The following is a 23,713-nucleotide window of genomic DNA, read 5'->3' as shown; positions in this document are numbered from 1 at the left end:
TATTCAATGCTTTATAAACGTTTAGGAAACGTCATAAAAAACCAACATCTTTTACTCGAGTTGTTTTCATTACGAAAAATAAGCTTTTATATTGTGAATTTTTTAACGTCTTTACTTCTAAATTTATTTAATGATTATATTAAGATGCAAAGTTTTATACATTTGCAATAAGAATATAGTAATCGATGAAAAGCAATTTAAAATGTAACGCAGGAAGTTAATTGAAGAAATTATATTTAACATTTTCTTGACGCAATTAACTAGATATAAACTTTGAATTGTACTCTGAAGCATTTGTCATTCCTACCACGTTTGTCTGTTTCAATTATGTAGTATAGTAGTTTAATAGCGTTATATTGATACGTTTTGTAACATACATTATTCATTAACATGAAATATTAATCACATTGCGCTTCGTAATTACATATATTTTGTCTATGTTTATTAATTATCATTTAATTAATTATACCCTGTAATTTAAATTTACGTAACTGCATTATTTATCACACTGCAGTTGTTTCGAGCAGAAAAACATTTGCGGAGGCAAGTTCGTATCAGTAACGCGATTTTGCTTTGACGTAATCCGCGCAAGATGCCGGTCGGTTTACACACCCCTATTCGTATCCATCTTACTTTTACCCCGGCATTATGAAAAAACTTCGTCGTAATCTTCTGTAAATTTGCCCGACTGGAAGTTTCCGCTTGCATAAAATGCGCTGGGCTTTTCCGAACGATGGAACGTAACGGCGCGCGTTTTACGTAGATTAAGCGGAAACTTTGAGGTTGTCAACTTTGTCATAACATTAATACCATCTGCCAACCCAATTTATCTATAAATCTATAGTTTCGTTATGCATTACTTCCGGTATAGTAACAAAAAGTCTCGTTATGTATTATTTAAAAAAAATGAAAAGCAGACAATTGCACGCTCTGTGAAAGTAAGAATAAAGAAGGCTCGATAAATTCGATCAGGTTTGACCAAAGACATTCTGTAATAATTGTTATCGCAATACGTATTGAAAAATTGAATTTAAGGTATATTTTTAATAGACTAAATTTACGAATCAACACTTAATTATAAAGACCAAGCTGTAGGAAGTTCGTTTGCAATGAAACGTATACAAATATAAAATGTAAATGAACTTTTTTACACCGAGAGAGAAAGAGAGAGAAACCGCTACGTAATTAGAATGAAACAAAAATACAAGCTAATGACAGTTAGAATAGTTGCTTAATTCTCTAGTTGCTGGTAACGTCGCAACGACGTTAACGTTTATGTTCTTAATATTTCCCTGCAATTTCTTACGGTTCCGTACGTTACTGTAAAAAGGTGGAGTCGTCCTAATTTTACGTGACACATATACGTCGGTATTTCGAGCTTGCCGCGGTAATCCGCGCGAGACATTCACGGAGACGTCGGGACGATGAATTTTACGGCGTTTTCCGGGACTCGGATGTGCACATAAAATCCTCAAGTATTTAATTTTTAATTGTCGCGGAAACTTACATCGCCGAAAGATAATTTCGCGTCGGTCTTCGATTCAATCTCAACGTCATTTTTCACTATTGACGGTTTGTCCGTTTTTATTCCGACGTTTAACTATCGGGAACGCAACGCAAACGCTATGGCCCCGTCGATAAACATCGTTTTAGTACGCTATTCCCAACAGCTATTCTCAAAATAATCCTCGTCGGCTTATCTGTATAGAGATTAATTTAGGAGCATTACGCCGTACATACTCTTGCTATTATGCAACCGTATTTTTCCCGTGGCGTCAACTTGGCGGACGAAAACTTTTGAATAAATATACTATGCATGCTAACTAAGCTCTTTCATTCTTTGTCCTGCGTCACGTAAAAAAAAAAAAATAGAATTGCAGGTCGTCTACCGTCCGAGGATTTTTATTAATCTCGCCGACGACCCGCGTTACTGCATCCGACGCCAAACCGCACAATGTAAAAAAGAAATGTCTATATTAAAAAATATTTTCTTAGAGACCCGACAGAGAAGTGTAAGGAAAAGGGTTTAAGCTCCGCTTGTTTATGTATAGCTCGCTATCCTCATAAATCGAGATCCCATTATCACATAATCCGCACCTCGATTTTAATCCCTCATTCGCAAGATAATCGAAGATTAACAAATTGCCTTTTCCCGGACACCTATTTCTCACAATAAAAAGAGAGAGAGAGAGAGAGAGAAGGGAAAGAAACAAAAAGAAAAGGTACAATAATTCACGTCGCGCGAGCTATTTGATTAATTGTCCTTTTCCCCGGAAAAGAAATTCTCTCGAAATTGCGGACTCTTTGATTCCGCGTAGTAATTATAACTTTGCCATTCTTACGCGAACGAGCGGCGGCCCGAAGGGTATCTTCGCGGCATTTCCGTGCAGACAGGCGCGCTGACCCGGAAGAGGGACAAACTTGAATTACGTTCGCGCGGATGCTGGAACTCCTTACGTGAGTCCCGCGGATAACGTCCCGGATACTCCCATCATCTCTTCACTCGGATACCGCCGGTGATCCGCTCACCCGTGATGAGACGTTTTTGGGGCGGCGCGGACGGGAGCGGGGCCGGCGGGGCATGATCCCCGATAAGTGATACGTTATCTCTCCTTAATATTTCCCGGATAAACGTACGTCATAACTCTCGTGGCTGCGCCGTAAGCGGGAAGCCCGCCAGGAAATATCAGTTTAGCTTTATATTCCGATGAAGCGCCGCCACGAGAGCGCCGGCGTATTATAACTCGCGGTTTACGGCGGCCGAATAAGCCGACTCGGGCAGATTTCGTTGCAGCAACGGCAACTACTACGGATGCACGCGAGCGTGCTCGTCGGCGCGCGTGAACGTGGCCGTAGGAACGTGCACGCGTGTATAAGTGCACTCGTACAGATGTGCCGAGCACGGTGAAGAAGCCAGATTTCCCCGCCGCACACTCGGCACTTTTTACAAGCCGCGCGCACCTGCTTTAAGTTATATTGCGATAAACCGGAAAAATATGTACGTGTTTGGGAAGATGTATAGGGTGTAAGGGAATAGGAACAACGCGCGGCACGAGATAGCAGAGAGAATAATTCTAAGCGGGCCGTATACGTTAATATTTCACCAAATTTAACCCTGCAGCGTAGAACAAAGGTTGACGGCCTTTGTGTTTCAAGTATACAAAGCTTCGTTAAATTTCTCTTTATATTGATACGCCGATAAGATAAGGTAGCTTTTTTTCCTTTTGCTAAAATAATCCGGGATGCAATTCCTTTTTATGCAATAAAGAATATTTCATATAATTCCCCTCTTCTTCCCGATAATACGGTTCTGATAAAAGCTTATTTAGTTTTACATTTCCACGTACGGAAACGCGTATCGCGCATTCGTGAAGTAGGTAATGCGGAATTAATGTCTGTAATCGTTTGCATTTTTAAATACGGGCATTACGATTATCAGTTTGTTTTAAGGGATTATTATTTGCTCGGGGAATCAAAAGTGCGATTACATCGTAATCCGTCTTTCGGTTTTCGGTTTTCTGCTCGGGGGATAATATTGACTGTTCTGATGTTTGCGCTAGCGGCGGTTGTAAATTACGTTGGGAGACAAGAAAGTATGGATCGATAAACCGCGTGCAACATTGTGCGTGTACGTACCGCCTCGCGAGTCCGGCGCAATATGCTGCGATATAATTTCCGCACGATATCGTATAATAATGTAGATAACGTCGTGCATACACACTTGCGCGATATAAAGATGTTGCGAGAAGCGGCGCTTCCACCTCGCATGCACAGCGCGGACATAAATTAACTTCTCAGCTCGAGACCTATTAAATCGTTAGCGTGTCGGAAGCAAAGTAGTCGAGGGGGAAATGGAATATTCTTTTTTTAACAAAAGAGTGACGATGATTTCGGAGCGTTGCAGAACGTGTCGCGAGAGCTAAATTTAAATCGCAAAACGAGAGTTCAGTGCAACTGAAACATAAATAACTATCTGGGTGCAAAAGTATGAAATTCAGGTCTGATAGACCGCGCGAAAAAAAAGTCCGAGTGCTAAACCCGTGCGATTTAATATCTACATTGCATTTTACGCGGCCGGTATTCGTCTCTCTCTCTCTCACTTATATTTATTGTACCATTTTTATGTCAAGCATACCGTGCATATAAATTTTGAAACAGAAACGGTGAAGTGCGCGGAACATCGTTGAAAAGTATTATTATCGCGGAATTCGTAGATATATTACGATAGTAGTGGAAAGGTTGATAAAAGGCACAAAATGAATTATGCACGTTCCAGGAGCGCACGGCTGCATTTATATGCATTAAACCGCACTTTCGAACGCGAACGGCGGACATGTAAAAATGTACTTTACACTAAACGTTTGCGCCCTTCTGAAACAGTCGATGTAATTTGCGGCATTTAACGGTAACGCAACTTGTAAAGGCTTGATAATAGACTGAGAGCACTTGTTCTTACAAAAGTTGGATTATACGACGCTTTAAAAAATACGCGCCCGCGCGCCCGACATCGGAGAAACCGTTTTACTCCAAGTTTATTTTTTATCAATTGAGTGAGGCTTATTGTCGCCAGTGCTAATTAAACACGGGAAAGTTCTTTTTAAAAATCGACCAAACTGGCATAAAAGTGATATATATTTAAGTAACAACGTTTCGATCTCTTAATCGGGTCCTTTTCAAGTACAATTTGGAAACATACTTTAAAAGTACGAAGAAAGAAACTTTTAGTACACAAGTATGTGTTACACTGACAAAAAAGTTCTTTAAACAAAGTAAATAGATTTACTTAAAATTATTTTTTTACTGAAGTAAATATTCATTCTATTTAAATAAAAATATCAAATTGTAAGTAAATACGTGTATTATATTAAGTAAATTAATTTAAATCGTTACACTTTCTACATTCAACTAAAAATTTTATGAGTTAGAGAATACTATTTATTAAATAAAATAATTGTTTTTGTCAAATAAGAAATCAAATTTTCTTTGCTATAAAACTATTTTATAGAATTAAAGTGAAATTTTTTAAATTTAAAATTATCTACTTTTTGATATTTAATAGATAATTAAATTAAAGAAATGCATGTTTTAATTTGTTTATTATTTTTTAAATTTAAGTTAATAAGCTATTAGGAGCCACCTAATGAATAATTTTCTTGAGTAAAGTAATATCTTTTTGGATTAAGCTATTTTTTTATCAGTGTACATAGGAGAAAAACGCACCTAATGTTGACTGAACTAATTAATTTTATGCCGAAACAGAATGAGTTTACGAGTCTGTGGCAGCAAATTCCTAATGTCATATCTGGAATTATTACGAGTACAAATACATAAATAAATTTAAGAGTAAAAAACAGTCAAAGTAGATAGAACTAAGGATACAATTTAGATAAATAAGTTAATTAATAAATAAGTTTAGTGTAAGAGACTAAAGTGTAAAAGGCAAGAGCTCATGAACTCACATTTATTTTCTTTCTTGTTAACAGCGTACCGCGCCCCGTTGTATGTATGTACAAGGTCGCCAGGCTTATCACTCGGTCGTCGACCCTCGAGCGAGCAAGTCGCGGCGCGAGCCGCTCCGCGTATCTCGTCTATTATCGTGCGGAGTGCGACCGCGACAAGGTATTCTAGAACGGGAAAGTTTTCTGTATACAATTAGCAATCAAACGCGGCGATCGAACAGCTTGCCCGATGGATTTGTACGTCTCTTTGGTCGATTCGTTATGCTAATTTATGCACGGGATTCACGAGCGTGAGATAGCGATAGTGGACAATAGGAATTATAAATTCTTGTTCGGTCATGCTTCTTTGTTCCGTCACGGTCGGACGATTCTCGGAATCGGAATTTGGGGTCGCGCTTTAAATTAATCAACGAGTTAACGTCAATCCGTCCAATTGAATCGAGAGAGCGGAGCGATACGCGATTAGACAGATTGTAGACGAGAAGCCGCGAGCGCGTATCGCGCGTTTAGTAATTAATTTGAGAAGCGAAACAGGCGGTGTACGTTTATACATGTATTCGGCAATGTGCGTGATAATAATTCTCGTTAGCGGTGTATATGACTGACACGCTCGACGCCCGTGCTCAACGGTTGTTTTTTCAACGTACGGCGTATTGTTTATTTACGCACGGTGTGCCGCGCGGCAAGACTCGCGAGCGGCACCAACCGTTTCCGTGTACCGTGTTATTACGCCTCGAAACGCGCGTGCGACAAGAGGTGCGCGAGAACGCGATCGTTCCTCGCGAACAGTTAACAGTTATCGGGCCGCGTAGTTAATTAACTCCCGCGATTAACGACTCACGAGCGACGGCTATTTATCAGAGTAAACATTTTGCGCGATTTATTTGTCCGACGGGGTCGGAGCGCGGGACGGAAGTGTTAAATCATCGTGGCGTTGCGACATTTTACAGGCGATAATCGTCGAAGGCAAATATATCTTGCATCGATGTTTAACTTTCGTCGCTTTAAAAGTACTGGAGGAAAGTCCCCTATTATGAGACAAGTTGCTAATACGAGATAGCGGGGGTTTCTGCTAAATTAACAAGCATCGTCCGTCGGTTCCACCATGAATTTATTGCTCTTGAAGTGAAATCTGTTTAGCGGTAAATTCATTGTCCTGTAATCGTCGCGTAGAACGAATTGTGATTGAATTTGGACGTTGGAAATCTGCTGTCTCATGTTAGAAGCCTATCTCATTATAGGGAACTTTGCTCTACTTTCAACTTGGCGTATTTAGTAGAGTACCTTGTCGCCAGTCGTAATATGTGTATACATATAAGTAGATGTGCGCGATCGTATCCGGGCGCCTTGATATTATTTCTCGCAGTCGTACTCGCGAAGAATTGAATTTTAACTAGTTTTAACTTCGGGAGTGCTACGCGAAGTGCAGTGCGATGGTTATATTCCTTAACGTATTTCATAATGAGTTCACGCGCGATCGTAATTAACCGTGTTTCCGCGAGTGCGTGTTGTGTGATGCAATCAGGAACGAAGCTGAGAGGAGGAGGAAGCCTGAGAGGCATCGGGCGTCAGCGGAGCAACCTTGGGGTAAATTATGTCTATATTATTCGTATGTAGATTAGTCGTTCTCCTATTCTCGTTTATTTGGTTATTTATTCGTACGGGAGAAAATGCATTTCGCTCATGAAATTTTATTAAGGCTTATAACACAAGTATAATAGTTATTTTTGAAAATTATGTAATTCCGTTATAAATATTTTCGTGAATTACGAGTACAATGTTCGACGTGGACAACAATTATTTGTGAGATATTAATTATTTGGAGCGTAATTTGGATATTTATTTATGTGTTACAGATCAACGCAGCTCCATGTGGTTCGTAGCTCCGCTGTTGCACATCGTATCGGTGAGTGATTAATTATCCTTTATTTTAAATTGAGATAACGAATCGTGAAAATATCGTATGAGACACAATATATTCAGATTTAAGTGAGTACCGAATTAATATTATAAAAATATGATTCCTCGCGGATTCGTTGTCTTAAAATGGATGGACTAGAACAGATTAAGGTGAAAATATTTAATCTTCGAATATGTGCAATTGTTAATTTATCCTGGATATGAGCTAGTTTCGCGTGCTCACAGAGTTTAAATAGAACTTATTATATTATTTCATATCATTTATTGCTGATTTCAAGAAAGTAATAATACCATGAGAATAAAATAAATTTTTCGAATTGATTATTTAAATGTTAAATAGATAACGAGAGAGACAGGGAAAGAAAAGGACGTAAAATAAAACTAGAAGAAGTAAAATATTGGACAGTTTTAGAATATATTTTTCGTTAAAATTTTCTCATGGTATTCGCGTATCTTACGGACAATTGAAGATCACCGCCAGATATTTGTGCATTATGTAGATATGCGGAATAAAAATAGATTATTGATATGGTAGGAAACATTGGTTAATATAATATACAATTTTATCCTATAATCTGTTATAGTTTATCCATATTTATTGATAGCTGGATTTGATACACAATATATTGATTGAATATGAGTTTGATGTATATTGATTGAATATTTTATATCGTTTGAAGCAAAATAAAATGACGCGAGGACTTAATAAATATTTTATCGCGAAACCGAATAATTTTTTATACAGATTACCCGAGTTAATTACTCACATGCCAGTTATATTAAAAATACTTAATATCAGAATAATATCCTCATCACGGTACATTTTATATTCCTTTATATTGCTATAAAAATAATCTTCTTAAAATTAGAACGATTCTAAATTGATGAAAGCAAACGTATTGAAAAGATTAAATCTTTGACATGTGTGCAAAAGATTTATTATTTATTTGTCGTCTCACGTCATTTTCTGCTGAGAGCCACTCGTATATCGATCTTTCGGATGTTACGTTAAGTAACTGATGAACGTTTCTTTTAACTTAATAAACCCTCCTACTGATTTGTAATTGAATATTTTTCTATCGCGTTATCATCGTCATCTTTTACAATCGTTTATTTTAAACGATACGATATCAATCAATCGCGAATTAATTGCGACAATACAATTACTTGACTCTTAACCCGAATTTGCTAATCTGAAATTCAATTGCTGGGCGGGATAACATTAAGTATAAATAAACAATTGACGATAAAATAATATGCATATTTTATCGCGCATGAAAATGTGCCCGTAAATATTTAGCAATTTAAGGGATAGGTCGGCACAGGAGAAATATTTAAGATATTTAACAATATAGTCGACCTAGAATGCTATTAGGTAAGATAATTAACGATTGAGAGGCGGGCGAGAGAAGACGGGGGATACGGCCGTCGAGGGTTAGCGAGAGCTAAATAGGCGAGAGGAAGTTGAGAGACGGGGAGAAACGAGGTTAATCGAACATTCGGTACTGAGGAATTAACTTGGATAATGGGATTGATACCGAGTTGCTCCAATTTTAATAAAATGGATCTCCGGCCGTGCGTATCGGTAGCTTATAAAAGAATTAACCATTCAATTAACTCTCAGTTGTATATGATTGCGCGTCGCATTAAATGTTGAGTGCACGCGTGCGATGCGGCTCTTACGCAACATTTTAATCAAATTAATTTATAATTAGATTATGAGCGATGTCAAGGCAAATAAACGTACGTACCGCAATTACCGGGCCGTTTCACATTAAGATGTTAGGTGATAGTAGAATAGAAGGTTGAGAAAAGATTCCAAGTTTCTCGGAGAGTAGCAACAATACCCCGCCGTCATCCTGACGCGGTTTTGTTACCGTGATTGATGCATGAGATCGTCTCGCCTCATAGAGAACGGCGACAACGAGGAGGTGAGAAAAGCGCGGCGGCGCGGCGGCCATCGCGTCTTTCACAATCTCGCGAGAGTAAGTCCCTTTAAAAGCACCGACCGGCGTGGCGCTTTAAAAGCATCGACTCGCGTTTTTTCCCCGAAATAATACTGGGCGACGTTTCGAGAAGAAAAACGATGGACATTATCATGTTTAGCAGAGACCTACGGCTTGCGTTCCGCGCGCGCGAGGTATAGATGGAAAGTAAAAGACGCGGGGACATTAGCCGGGGTACATTTTGCGCGATATCATAAATCTTGGGGTCGTTATTGCTTTCTTCCCATAATTCCGCTATCGCCGCCGCGAACTTCACAATCGGCTTAGGCGGGAGGGAGCATCGCGTATCGCCGTCGCCAACGTCATTTCCATAAATATCCGATCGATCGTAATTATTAATACTTCCCGGAAAATGATTTCCATCGCGCCCGCGCGCGGCCCATTATTCCCGCGCGCGATACGATCCGGTGTGATCGACGACCCTCCGCCTTCGATCCTTCTTTTCGCGCGGGGGTGTGTACGTGCCATGCGCGCGAGAAGTTGGTTCGACGTTTCCTTCCCGAACTCCGCCGATCGCTATCTTTCAGGCACGAAATCAATTTGTCGCCGGCGAATCGATCTGCATCGCCGGCACGATAGAAGTTTGCTCGTTAAACACCGAACAAATTTCCTCGCACGATTTCGTTGACACGACGGTGATACGACACGCACGGTATATTCGACCCTCAAGTTTTTAATCGGCGAATTTTATGGCATCGGGAAAAGTTGACCGGCCGGGAATAATTCCCGCTCTAATGTTTCGACGCGCCGCGACGTGAAAGTTTTCGCGAATGTCTCCTGACTAATTGCAATTGTTTGACATTGGAGACATATCCGTCGCGCATTGCCGCGACACAATAATTTATCTCGCGTGAGACAAAGTCGCTCTGCATGGAGAAATTTTTTACAATTTTTCATTGACACGGAGCACACTTTTCATTCTTATGTGAATCGTCGTCTTCTTTTTGCTGGAATTTAAATGAAAAATTATTGTCTTGTCAATTCTGTCCCGCTATCCAATTCTACCCTTCTGTATCGGCGAGATTAAACATGGAAAGATAATACCGAACTCGAATTGCGGCTTGTCCAGGATGATGGGAAACATTATTCGTTAGAATGTCTTATTTTCGCGGAAATGGAGCTGTTCGATAACACAATCTCCATCGGTATTCGGTAACAATACGCTCGTTGTATTTCCGATCGCCTGTACTGCATCTCTACTGCATTTTCGTAGTTCGCTCCCTCTCGCGACGGTTTCCGCGGGAATTCAATTATTCCTCAGGAATGGCCCGGCCTGTATTTTCGGCAGAACAAATATGTGCATTACCGCGGCACAGTGTGCTTGTCACTTGCACGGAATTACATTAATTTACTCCTCTGCAGGACGCAGGCCGCCCGGAATTTGCGGCCCAAAAGGCCGACGCTGGTAGTTAACTCGTATTGCATAAGTCTCGTGGGAAAGAAACGGACATCTCGTAATTATATCTTTAGTCGCATTTCTCATGTGCCCAATTCAATAAAGAATTTTATCTGCCGAGTGTTAGATCGGAACACGGCCTATCATTTGCGATACGTATTGTTCATTTTTTAATACAATGTACAATAGTTTACGTAAAACGTCAAAAACTTGTATGTTAAATCGTTGTAACATCGCCGCAGTGATAATTGCCGACGAGAAAGATCGTGCGCGATCTACTTGCAAACTGCTGCTCTTAAATCGCTAATTGGCATCGTGACCATTGGGCGTACGCATTAGGAAATAACTCATTTATGACCATGCGGGATTGGAACTGCTTCGGGGTGCGCTCGTGATTAACTCGTCGTTAATGCGCAATTGACCTACAATCAAAAGCAGAACTGTGACATCTGTAACGTATAAGAGGTCAGCTGCAATCGACTTAGTTAATGGCGACACAAATGCGGGGATTTATGCGGGTTAAGCAGCGTCGTGCGAAATCCTACCGTTTACAGTGCCTTATCCGGTAAATGATGCGAATATTCCTTGATGAATACTATAATTATTGTGCAGTCTCCTGCTCGTTTTCGGTCCATTGACTAAACGGGGTGGTGCTGGGAATTACTTTCGTATACGAGATATGCGCGCTGCAATAATATTACACATTCGAATTGCATAAGAAAAGCTCTTTATTTTCCTCCACATTAACGCGCATACAAAGTAAATTGCAAGGGGGTAACTATTTAATGTAATGGGGACAGTGTCTCCGAAATCATTATAAAATCCTTACGAAATCCTCGTGTAATCGTTTTTTTCTTAATTTTCAAATTTCTTCACTCGTTAGACAATATACATGAAATTTGAACATTTTCTCAGCTTGTTTTTACTTTCGAAAAAAATTTACTTCTTTTGATCATAATTCACGATGAGATTATTTGTAATCAGATGAAATCGTGTAATCGGTGGGACAACATTTTAGTTAGTGGTCACCCCCTTGGTGAATTCTTCACATTGAGAATCGAGTGTGCTTTTGCAATACACGGCTCGATTCTCTTCTTCGACATTTTCCTGTGTTCATCTTTGAAACTTTAAACCACATTCAGCGTAGCTCGTCATAACACTTGGACAAAGTCGCTCCTGCCTTCTCGTAAAAATTCAATGTCGCGTCATAAAAAGCGCGAGACCAAATTCAAATCAAACTTTAAAGTCCAATAAAGTTTAGGAATTGTTTTAACGATGCGCGAAATATCGCCACGTACGCTCATCACGTTGCCTTTCTTTACGCCTCGATACAATCCTCGCGATTTCTCCCCCGGCTTTTAAGCACCCGAGAGACATAAATGTCACTCCTCGTTGCAAGTGATGCGTCAAGACTATCGACGATGTCGCAATGGCGGCACGATGACCGATATATTTCCTCGGATTCTCCCGTCGTAAAGAATAGTCTCCTGTTTTTCGAGCTTACGCCTCGAAAATCGCCGTGTTACAGGATTACTCGGCTTAATCATAACGTTGCCAGGTTTACGAGAAACAGTCAGCCTCCACCTTCGTGGTTTCGCCGTTTATTCGATAAATTTGTGGATTCAATTTTCCGTCGACGCGAAGACTTTCAGAGGTGGTTCTTCCCGTTGAAATTAAGGTTCCGCTTGTATGTATTGGACGCAGGCATCCATAATTCAAAGCAAACTCTGAATAATTAAGGAGAGTCTTAACGCGCTTATGAAAAGTACCGCGGTAAGTTTGCCGACGCGATTTTCTTACACGGCGGGTAGCTTTAGGCTCGCAATCCAACTCTTAAGACTGCGTCCTTTTCGTGTAGCAGCGCACCGTTCTAATTTATTCAAAGCTCTTGCTACTTTGCGTCGTGCACATACCCTCGCATCAATATTAGCATGTGACGCATTGGAGTACATATCGCATTTCTTCCATTTTAATCAACTCGTAAGACACATATTTTAAGAAACTTGATAAACCAGTTAAAATTTCCATAGGATCTGATATATTTACTCTTAGCAAAATGTTGCTGTGGCTTAGCAATCACAGTTGTGTTAAAGTAAAACTTTACATACGTTACTTAATGAAATCCGATAGAGAAATAAATGATGAATATAATAAGAAATAGTTGTATCCAAAACTTTCTAGAGACGCATTATTTTTTTAAATTTTAATCCAAGGTACTTTCCTCCGTGTCCATGTTCTCTGTTAAAAATATTTCGTTGAATACTAAAGCTTCGATTTTGCGCAATACAATGAGTAATATACTAGCAATATATCTCTCGACAGATTCATGTTTCATGATGATATAAAATCGCGACAGCAGCCCGTAATCATAAAGCACGTGGGCCATTGTCATAAAGCGATTGCATCGAAATCGCGAAAATAAGTAACGATGGTGACACTCGATCACCGATTCATTTGAACATACAGTAGTAGAATGTCGGATTATATAATTTTACTGAAATGCATAATTTTACTGAAATGCATAATTTTAAAATTGTAACACGCAAAGCTGCGCCTATTTGTAGACACATCACAAAAAATTGTTAATGGCCCGGCCAACAATCCCAGCTATAGAGTTAAATGAAAAGATCGTGAAACGCCAAGCGTTTTAATTTCGCTAGACAACACCGTTTCGAGACGAGAAATGTGACTATAACGAAATTAGCAGTTGCGTTGCGGGAGAAAAATTTTAACTGATTACCTTGAATTTATATGAAGTCTTTGTTTCCTCCTCCGTCGTCTTAACCGAGTATTTCAGAGGCGCTCTATATGCAGTGTGCGTATTGAGCTGGCCTGCACGCATTGAGAGTATACGTCTCACTATTCCGAGCGGCACACAACGGGCGCGACGGTACGTGCTATTAGATCACGGAATAATCATCGTCCTAGTCGGAGGACAGTGCTAGGTGAATCCATCGTGGTTGGAATCGCGGTGTTTAATCAGAATGTCCATAATGCAGACACGAGGATCAACGTGCGGGGTATCATCCTCGGTGCTTAGAAGCCAGAAAATATTATCTTTCGCTGCGAACTTCTTCTCGGCCCGGCCCTCGCGTCTTTGTAGGGTCTTCTTTTATATTTTCTGGACGAAATGAAGAGAGCGGGGAAAATCGTCCACTGGAGTAACATGGAGGGTAGAGAATGATGATACCCTTGTGCGTTGAAGGCTCGTGCTTCTAAACTTGCTGTTTCCACGAGACGGCGAGATCCGAGATTAAAATCGTGTCTCATCCCCCCCGGCGACGTCTAAGCCAGGGTAAATCACGTGGAATAAATGAAGTTGTAATCATGTCATCGTAGTGCAGATTGATCTATGTTGTATGTAACAGGCTTCCCTTAAAGCTCGCACGAACGTGAACTATAAACATGCTTTTCGTTTAACAAGATATAAATTACGGAGTAGATATTCTGTTATGCAGAAAACTCGAAATACAATTTAGAATATTAAGTCGTTAAATATATTTCGCGTATCAATTGTGGAAATTGCAGAAACTATAAAACATCGTTGAGAGATAATATCGTAATACATTTTTTTAACGTATTAACTTAAACAGACAACTGTGGGTATACAAATAAAAGCTGCGGCATAATAAATAGCGCGTGTATATGTGCATACTTGAAGGGAGAAGGCGGTTGTATTTTTGCAAAGATGTCGAAGAGCATTTCGGATGGAAACTATACGGAAGAAAATGGAATCGTAATCAGAAAAGAAAATTTACTTTGACGTCTTCCGACATTTGATGCCGCGGCCGAAGACGGTGTATTTCATAAATAGAAGCCATGTTTTTCTATCATAATGGAAAGCTTCCAGAAAAGACGTAAACCTTGAAGTATCGGGAAAACGCACGATTGAAGACCGACGAGTTTTACTTCATGACTCGAGGGATCTCTATGAGGTAGAGTTAAGAACTCCGGGCAAAAAATCAAGAGATTGACATTTAGCTTGCATATGAAAAGCATATTTCGACGTGCCTGCTTTATGTCGTACAAAATACGCGAGGAGAATAATATTTAACCTTCGCGGAGTTTCGTAAGATCGTAAACGCTACGTGAGCTCCTCTCAAATTTGAATTCCATCAAATATTTCGTCGATAAAGTGGACGAGAGAGAGAGAGAGTGCCGTACAGTTTCACTTCACAGATTTTCATATTTTATTCCCCACGGATTAATACGAATATTACTCGCTGAAAATGGCTGGACATGTAATTTATAACAATGCGAACAATGTATATCGTTGGGTAATAATCATTGTTTAATTTCGATCTGCTCGTCCGAATTTTGCTTTAAACCTTACGTGTCGCGTATATAACATTCCGAACACGTTTGAAGAAGATTCTTTTATATTTAACACGATGCTGGCCTGTGAATAAAAGGAACAAAGTAAAAGCTCTTGGTTTCGCATAATTGTATTAACTTAATTAAAAATATTTGTTGCAAATTGCATTATGTTTATCATTTAATTAACATCTTTTTCTCGTGTAATTAATATCATTTAGTTAATATCATTTAATTAACGTCTTTTTACATTTAATTAATAATATTATTATTGTTAATTGTATAATTATTTTAGTAATTCGTGAATTTTCACACTCGAGTAGCAACTCCAGTCCAATCGTTACACGTTTTTCAAATCTAACCTCCAGTTAATTGTCTTATAATTATTATGAATGACTCGGAATTATCAATGCAATCACAACGGCGATTAATAAATCGCATCTACTTCTCTAAGGTGGCGATATATCGCGCATTTACGAGCGGCCGGCACTTTCGCGCATTTATCATAATAGCAGTCGGGCGACTAACTTCTCGGCTAATTTCGGGCACGCTATTAACACCTGCGGGTTCGCAGTTCGCCGACGGGCGGGAAGAAATGGCGCAAAGTATTCATCGCGCTATGCAAACAAACGTGGGCACCGCGCTCACGAGCAACGACGTTACGGAACTTTCGGGCCGGTACGAAAATTCTACGGGGATAAGAAGTAAGGCTGGAAATTCGTTAGACCGGACTTTGGCGCGGCGGGGTGAGTTTCGAACAACCACCGGCACGTAAACGTGAAATCCCAGATTGGTGCACGTCGGCGCGATTCGGGTCACCGCGTGCGTTTTCCACAGCCGCGAAAACTTTGGCGGCCGCGCGGAAAAATAGCGCGCTAATATCTCACGACCTCCATTAGCGATATTCTTCCCTCGTCCCTGACGCGTCCCCCGCTGTGCTTTTCGCCAATGAGCGTCTCCGCCCGCAATCAAATAATGGAGTTGGTCGCGTGTCCGACCGGTTCGGGAGCACGGTTTATAAATCTGAGCGATATATGCAACGCCGGAGACACAGTCGCGAATATTTTTCCTCGTTGTACTGCATGAATGAATGAATGAATGAATGAATGAATGAGTGCTTTTATTAGCTCCTGGCGCTATGGCGTATCACGAACTTTAGCGTTAACCGCACTTGTTCTATCTTCGATGAATTGTAATTTATTCCGTTACTAACATTTCACATTTTACTTTAAAATCGTTCCCTTTTTAAATCTCATTCCATTCAGTTTTCTTGCTCTATTTGACGGCTATAAAAAGATATCAGTAATCTTGGGAGCCTTTTCAAAATGTTATATTGAAAATTAAAACGGGAAACTTATTTAATACAATTTGTTTAATACAACGTTTCGACTATATTTTTTGGGTTCTTATCAAGTTTGAGCCCAGCAGCCACAGTGCTCACATGTACATGTATTTTTATAATTCGACACTGTCTTATGTGACGACGATGACTCACTTACAAGTAAACCTACCCAAGTGGGGACACACCGACTTTGATGAGTGTTGAATATGTTGATTTTCAGCTCGAAATAACACGTATTTTTTTATACGTGCCCATACGCACTTTTAGATGGTGAAATACTCCTTCGAAGAAAATTTTATTTTCTCTTTCGGGGCGAGTATTGACGAAAGTGTAAGAGCTAGAAAAAAAATTTTTAATGAAAGTGGAATGGTTTTAATAATATTTTAAAATTATGAGCAAAAAGTTTTTAATTTTTTCTTTTTAAAATACCCTCACCACTCAACATTTTTTATTACAATTTTTAACGAAAGACGAAGAGAGTGACTCTAGCACTCGTATAATGTAACAACAATTTGTAAGCAATAAAAGGCCAACGTAACGAGCATTAATGGATGTTATAGATATATAATAACAATTCTTAAGTACTTTATATCGAATTACTAATAAATTAAGAATTGTTATTATATATCTATAACATCCATTAATGCTCGTTACGTTGGCCTTTTATTGCTTACAAATTGTTATTACAATTTTTAAATTTATTATATACGGTTGAATTCATAATAAAATAAGTTTTAATTTGATGCTAAAAAATTTTCAAAATTGTAATAAAAAATATTGAGTGGTGAAAGTTTTTTGAAAAAGAAAAATTAAAAACTGTTTTGCTTATAGCTTTAAAGTACCTACTATTGAAACCATTCAACGTTTATTAAAAAATTTTTTTCTAGCTCTTACACTTTCGTCAATATTCGCTCCAAAAGAGAAAACCAATTTTTCTTCAAAGGGATATTTCACCACCTAAAAGTACGTATGAGCACATGTAAAAAAAATACATGTCCCTTATTTTGAGCTGAAAAACAACATATTCAACACTCATCAAAATCGGTGTGTTCCCAGTTGGGTAGGTTTACTTGTTAGTATTATTTGATAAGGACCCAAAAATAGGATCGAAACGTTGTATTAAACAAACAAGGGAATATGCCAGTTGGGTTGACTACAAGTTTCCCGTTTTAATATTTAATCATCACTGGTGACTAGAAGCAACTCTCTTTTTATACTGAACCATCAATTTGGTCGTGCGTTTCAGTCGCAATAATATTCGAAATTATGTAAAAATTCATACGTGCTCATTACACCCTCAGAAAAGATGTCAGATGTCTGTTGCCGAGATCAAAAATATTCTTGACGCATTTGTATTTTTCACAATCTCATTTAGTATAAAAATAAGACAATATCAAAATATAGTCAATAATTCTTATTCTCCTCCATCGAATTAAAAAAGATTAACTTACTATATTGAAACAAGAGTAACTTATACAAATGTAAGTTTATATAAATTTTCCCTCCATCTTACAACGCACGAAGTTGGCACCACGATATTCGACAAAAGACGATACACACTATCATTCTATTCTAGATTTTAGAATTTTTCATTTAAAACTAAAATATTTCTTTCTGTGTCCAAATCATAATAAATATGATTAGCGCTATATCGATCCTGTTTTACGATACATTGAAGTTTAATGGCATCAAATCCGGAATTTTTTTCTGTGGGTGTAGATTGCGCAATATTTGAAGGAGATACATTCGAATTATATGATTTTTAAAATAAACCTGTAAGTACACATCCAGTTGAACATATTTCGAAAACGCAAACGAAAAATGGCGAATGCGAAGATAAATGGAAATATATATCTAGCCGTGCCTATCCTTCTTGCGAAATCGTTTATCGGTCATCGTTCTCCGTCGGAGGGAATATTTGGAGATATCGAGCAAACGCGATAGATTGATTAGCTTTGGCGATTGTAGGAAAAATTTTCACGCTTGAATTTATTACGCATAGCACGGGAGGGGCGGAAGGGCGAAATAAAATACGCGCGAAACAGCTGGCTCCGCGTCGAAGTGGATTTATTTGGGCGTTCAATCTTCATTTTGGTGTCGTGACGCCTGTGCCGCCCTTCACTTGGGGGGCTGCAACGCCGACACGTGAAAACGCATACGCGCGATTCCGGCGTCGCAAACGACGTTTCCAGCAATAAGGCCGGGGAGATGGCGGAGAAGACGACAGTGTTACATCGGGCATAGTAGGTACTGATGTTACAAGGATTTGAACGGGTAACACGTTGCTTCGCCAGCAACTATCTGTGCTATCTGCTTAACGCGGCAGCGGAAACGAGGTTTTCCTATGACGTAAACGCGCGGCACATTCTACGCTCCGTAGAACAAATTCTCCGTCGCTTATATCGATGTTTTTATTTAAAAAAATCAACTGAGACACTGCAGTATGACGTAATATGGCGAATAAAAAGATAAATATCCTTGGAAAATATTTTCTGCTATTTTAAGATTAGAAATACAGGGAAAAATATACTAAACCCTGACCGAGCACAGAAATGAAGAAAGATCGAGTTTAACGATGCTCGGCGGTGTTTATGTTTCCGTCTCGACGTTATCTCGCTTACGTTTTGTTTTATTTTCACGAGTTCTTTGCGGCTCGTCAATTATGGATCGAAATTTAGCGCAAGTATCGTTTTCCGGTCTCTTTCGTAAGCTCTACGGACGTGAAGCAGTTGTGCAGGTACTCGAAGACCGCACGGTATCTCAAATAAATGTATCGTAAGAGCCATCGCTCGACCGAGGGACAAGAAGTCTGGATTATGTGAACGGAATTTAACGAGCGCGGAGTCGCGATGGAAAACGTAATAATGTCGAGTGAGATTGAAACGGAGAGGTCTTAGGTGGAAAAGAGTGACGCGAGAGTAGGGTGCGGATGGTGAAAAGAGGAGGGATGCCGCGCGAACGTCCGTCCATCCGATCCATTATGCGGGGTCGTTTTGAGCGAAGAGCAGAATCTAGTAATCCAGGAAGCGTATTCGCACGTTAACTTTTTGAATGGCGGAGGAGCGTCGCGCGAGTCGCGCCTCGATGCGACACCTAGAAACGTAGACGATCGGTTGACGAGAGGGGCGAGGGAGGAAGGGAGGAAACGTGGAAAAAAATATGCCATCGCGCGCGTTTCGAAGACGGTTCGCCTCGAGACGTAAATGCCCCCGGCGATGTACGTCTGACAGAATGATGTATAATCTCACTTATGGGTATCGCACCCTCTATCCACCCTGCATTCCCGGATGTTTGTGCGTTCCCCGCGTATTTTTTTCCCCGCTCGTTTCGTTTGTTCCTCTCCGTGGGGGATAAATAGCGTGGCCTTTATCTGCGCTGATTCGCGTGATCAGCGAGAAGAAAGTATTACATAGGCTGCCCAATGACTATTTCGCACAAGTAGCAGGATTAAAGTTGACTGTAATTTCGCTTACTTTCTGAGCGTTTTCCTTTTCGGATTTATTACAAAGATATTGGTCGAATTGTTATTATTATTAAATCTTTTAATTGGCTCGGTTTTTGTTGTGCAAACGATATGCATTTATGATTTACTGTTTCATACGCCTGACATTGTGCCATTTTCTTTAGCGTGATACTCTAGTGAACATCATAATATTTTACTGCAGTATGATACGTGTAACACAATACTTAGAAGTTTAAACAGTACGCGTTAATTAGACACGCGATACAGTCGTATATACACGATACATATTTCAAACGTGCTGCTACATGCTGAAATTTCTATGATGCTCATATTTTTAATTTTCCGTAATTACTACAAACTCTCTTCAATGTCGCTACGCGCAGACGGCGACGTTGTAGCTACAGTGCCATCTCATATATCTCTCTTCAGAGACTATGCACCAAATTACTTTCCGGGAAATATATCTCATACGGGGAAAGCTGAAAGTAAAGTTTGATATCTTGCACGGGCATGGCAAAGCGATAAAGCCGAAATAGGAAGCTTACCTTCTCCGATATAATTGTAGAATCAGCAAATTACGAGTCCAGAAATTATTTGTCCCCGCGAAATCAATTAATAATTGTTCTCAATTAAGATAAAACAAATTTGATAGTGTGTTTTGCCGTGCAAAGTTGGACGGTTGGAAAAATCAACGAGTATTTTTTTAACGTCAAGAGATAATTTTATATGTCAACTTCTCTCGCTGGTATTTGCTCGTAGTCGATAATTTGTTTGGATTTCCTTGCAGTGAAATTTCGTACAATTAGATAAGCTCTTTACGAAACTTTTTGTCACCAAGTTATTTACCCTAACGAACGTTCCCATATTTGCATATTTGTGGTGCCTCGGTAACGTCGACGGAATCTCGTCGGTGATTTTCCTGAAGTGATATCACTTCGCAAGAAATCTGCTCTACACTATCTCGTGATAATGTATTTCGAATCGTCTGGCAGACGGCTCGGCCGATAGCAGCGATGTTACGTGCTACCTGGAAACGTAAACGACGTAATTTGATTAACGACGACAACCCGCATCCAGGATCTATCGCTGGTTCCCTGTCGCATAGATAGACATTCGCGATTGTAGACATCTCCTGTAGACGCGTCGATGGAAATTATAATGATTGTTATGACATTCCCGGTTTTAATATCCACCGCGAGAAATTTTTATGTCCACCGAGGAAAAAAGATAAATTAAACCGTTATCATTAATTCTTGGACTGATACATTCAAACTTTAAATGTCTCTCATAGGTCTCGGTGAGAAAACTTAGATTCACAGATTTTTAGATGATTACCCATTGAAATCTTTTTCGCATATTTATTTTCAATATTAAAAAAATTTTTGTTCGCGAAATTGACATATTTCTTGTTTTTGGCTGAGAATAATTACAAATCTGTCATAAGAGAAAAACCAACGGGATATGTAATATCACGTTTTACAAATTTTGTGCTCGCAAATATTTATTTGTATAGTATTTTCGCACAAAGACGGAATTTTTTAAAATCATACTGCACGGGTTGCTAGTACTAAATATGATTTTGTTTTTCTGTTCATATTATGAATTTAAAAGAAACAATTCATTGACAAACAGAAGGAAATATCATGGACCATTATTTTAAACATCACGGTTAATTATTTTTTATTAATTCCAATTAATCGAAACTTCAAACGACCTTTAAATTTTTTAATTTAACGGAGACGTTATTTGATAAATGTTACATGTGCATAAAGAGGTACCATTATGAAGTTTTTTCGTGCTCAGCTAGCATGCTTTGAGATTTAAAGAGTGAATTGCGTATGCTTTAATAAAATTTTCTGTAAACAAGAACGAAACAAATATATTTATCTAATGGAAAACATGATTCCAGAAACAATCGGCTTTTTGACAATGGTGGAAAATATAAGCGTTCTTTTGTACTGATGGAAATTCATTTAACCGACTTTAATGACGATAATCTTAAACAAACCGCATTAGAAAATTTCAACTAAAAAATTGCGATAGAGATCTTTAACTCTCTTAGAGTCTCTTGGAATTTTTCGTAGAAATCGAACAAAGAACTTCTTTCGAGTTTTAGGTATTGAATAGATGGACTATATGGAAGGGAAGCGAAGTAAATTTACTCTTTCTTTCTTATAACATATGAATTCGCTGGATATCTAAGCCGCGTATGCAATTATTTACACAAATTGTTTGCGAAGCCAAATTGGAATGCGTCAAGTACATGCCACCAAACGACTTTATCGTGGCCAGCTGTCGAGAGATTTCGTTCACCGCGTCATTAAGAATTTATAATTGAAATCGCGAGAATCAATAACCGTTCTCGTCGTGTTTGCCAGGTAAATTAAAGCAAAAATGCCGGGTGTACATGGTGGTTAAAGTGTTGATGTACGTGCTCAAGTGTTGCAATACTGACTTGCCATGCTTGCGCCGCGCAGAACATATTTTTATGTTCTAAATCGAATTTAATTCTTGCTATTCTCTCTTCTAGTTTTTCCGAATCATTTTTCTACAATAAATAGGCGCTTGTTAATATCTGATATATTCTTGAAAATATAAATAGTTTGTTCCAGATTTTTTATTTTATATATATATGCGCTTTTTGTTTCTCCATCATCTCGCAATGCATGCATATATTTTACAATCTTTAGCTATTTAATCAGATCATTAAGAGAGTATTTCAGATACGCACTTTTAATTGATTAATATTAAATTTATTGATACGAAATTGACTAATAAAAATACGTTGTCTATTAATGAAAAAAACTACTCTGGCGTTAAGAATATTTTCTGCACGGTCAAGCCGCCTTTTTCAATTTCTAAACTTCTTTATTGTATGTAAGAGCGCGGAAAATGTCCGAGATCTCCTCTTTCGTATTGTGCTTACTTACAATCGTGTTGATCATCCTCCTTTATTTACCTCGCCATTCATGTTACATCGAGCGTATCATCGGCAGTGTTCCAAGATGAGGAATAAAACTGCGGCGCTTGCTCGTGAGATCTTTTTTCCGAGCCCAGAAAACATCTCGTTTCAATAAAATGACGATTTCCCTTTAACATTGAATGCTTTCCGTTCCCTTTTCCCCTTCTCTCTTTACACGACAAATCGTTTTTTGTTCTTCTCTTTGAACGTAATTTTCAGCGCTCAGATTAAACGTAAAATTCCGCGCGATATTTTACTCGAGCCGAGAGGCAGAGGTGGCCCCCCTCGATACATTCTTCTCGACCCATGCGTTATTTCCGCGCAACGAAAATGAAACGGTTCTCTCCGATGCGGTTTTCCCCCGCATGTAAATTAATGTCCGCGTGGCTTTCTAGCAGCGCAGAAATATTTATTAAGCCTTGGCCTAGCATAATTTCCCGATAGCGCTTAGGCTGTCCAAACTGGGTCAACTGTACCCTAGCTTGTAAAAACATTTTTTCGTAAAACGTGCGTGATATGTTTAGCAGGACAAAATACGTATTTTAAAAAATTACACGAATATATAGTATGTAATAATACATACTTATACTAAGAGAAGGAAATAATGAAAAATTATAAATATGTATAATAACGCGAGAAGAACATGTTTATTAAGTTCTTTTACATTGATAAAATTACTAGAAATTTTATAATCTTGCTCTGATATAACAAGGTTTAAAATTAAAAAAAAACCGTATACATAGTGTGCAATCAGTCGCTTACTTAGCTTACTCGATAATCAATTTTGTTTACGACGCAGCTGCACAGAATTGGAAATTAGGCAAGTAATCGAAGCAGCTTTTCACCCGTTA

General features: G+C 38.9%; 1 protein-coding gene across 7 annotated transcripts in view; it reads right to left on the bottom strand.

Moving 5' to 3' along the window:
- LOC105563368 (5-hydroxytryptamine receptor 2A-like) overlaps nucleotides 1-23,713 on the bottom strand; it is a 122,132-nt gene that overhangs the window by 68,743 nt on the left and 29,676 nt on the right. For 2 of the 7 annotated variants that reach the window (XM_012014913.1, XM_012014916.1), the window contains one exon: nucleotides 5,460-5,624. The exons of the other annotated variants lie outside the window; for them this stretch is intronic. The gene's annotated coding sequence lies outside the window, so the exon portion shown is untranslated. The remainder of the gene's footprint in view (nucleotides 1-5,459; nucleotides 5,625-23,713) is intronic. 7 annotated transcript variants of the gene reach the window in all.

Source organism: Vollenhovia emeryi, unplaced genomic scaffold, assembly GCF_000949405.1.
Source record: "Vollenhovia emeryi isolate VEMERY1.0 unplaced genomic scaffold, V.emery_V1.0 DF939177.1, whole genome shotgun sequence".
Taxonomy (NCBI): domain Eukaryota; kingdom Metazoa; phylum Arthropoda; class Insecta; order Hymenoptera; family Formicidae; genus Vollenhovia; species Vollenhovia emeryi.
The sequence above is the reverse complement of the archived record's forward strand: the minus strand, read 5'-3'. Positions and strand labels throughout refer to the sequence as shown.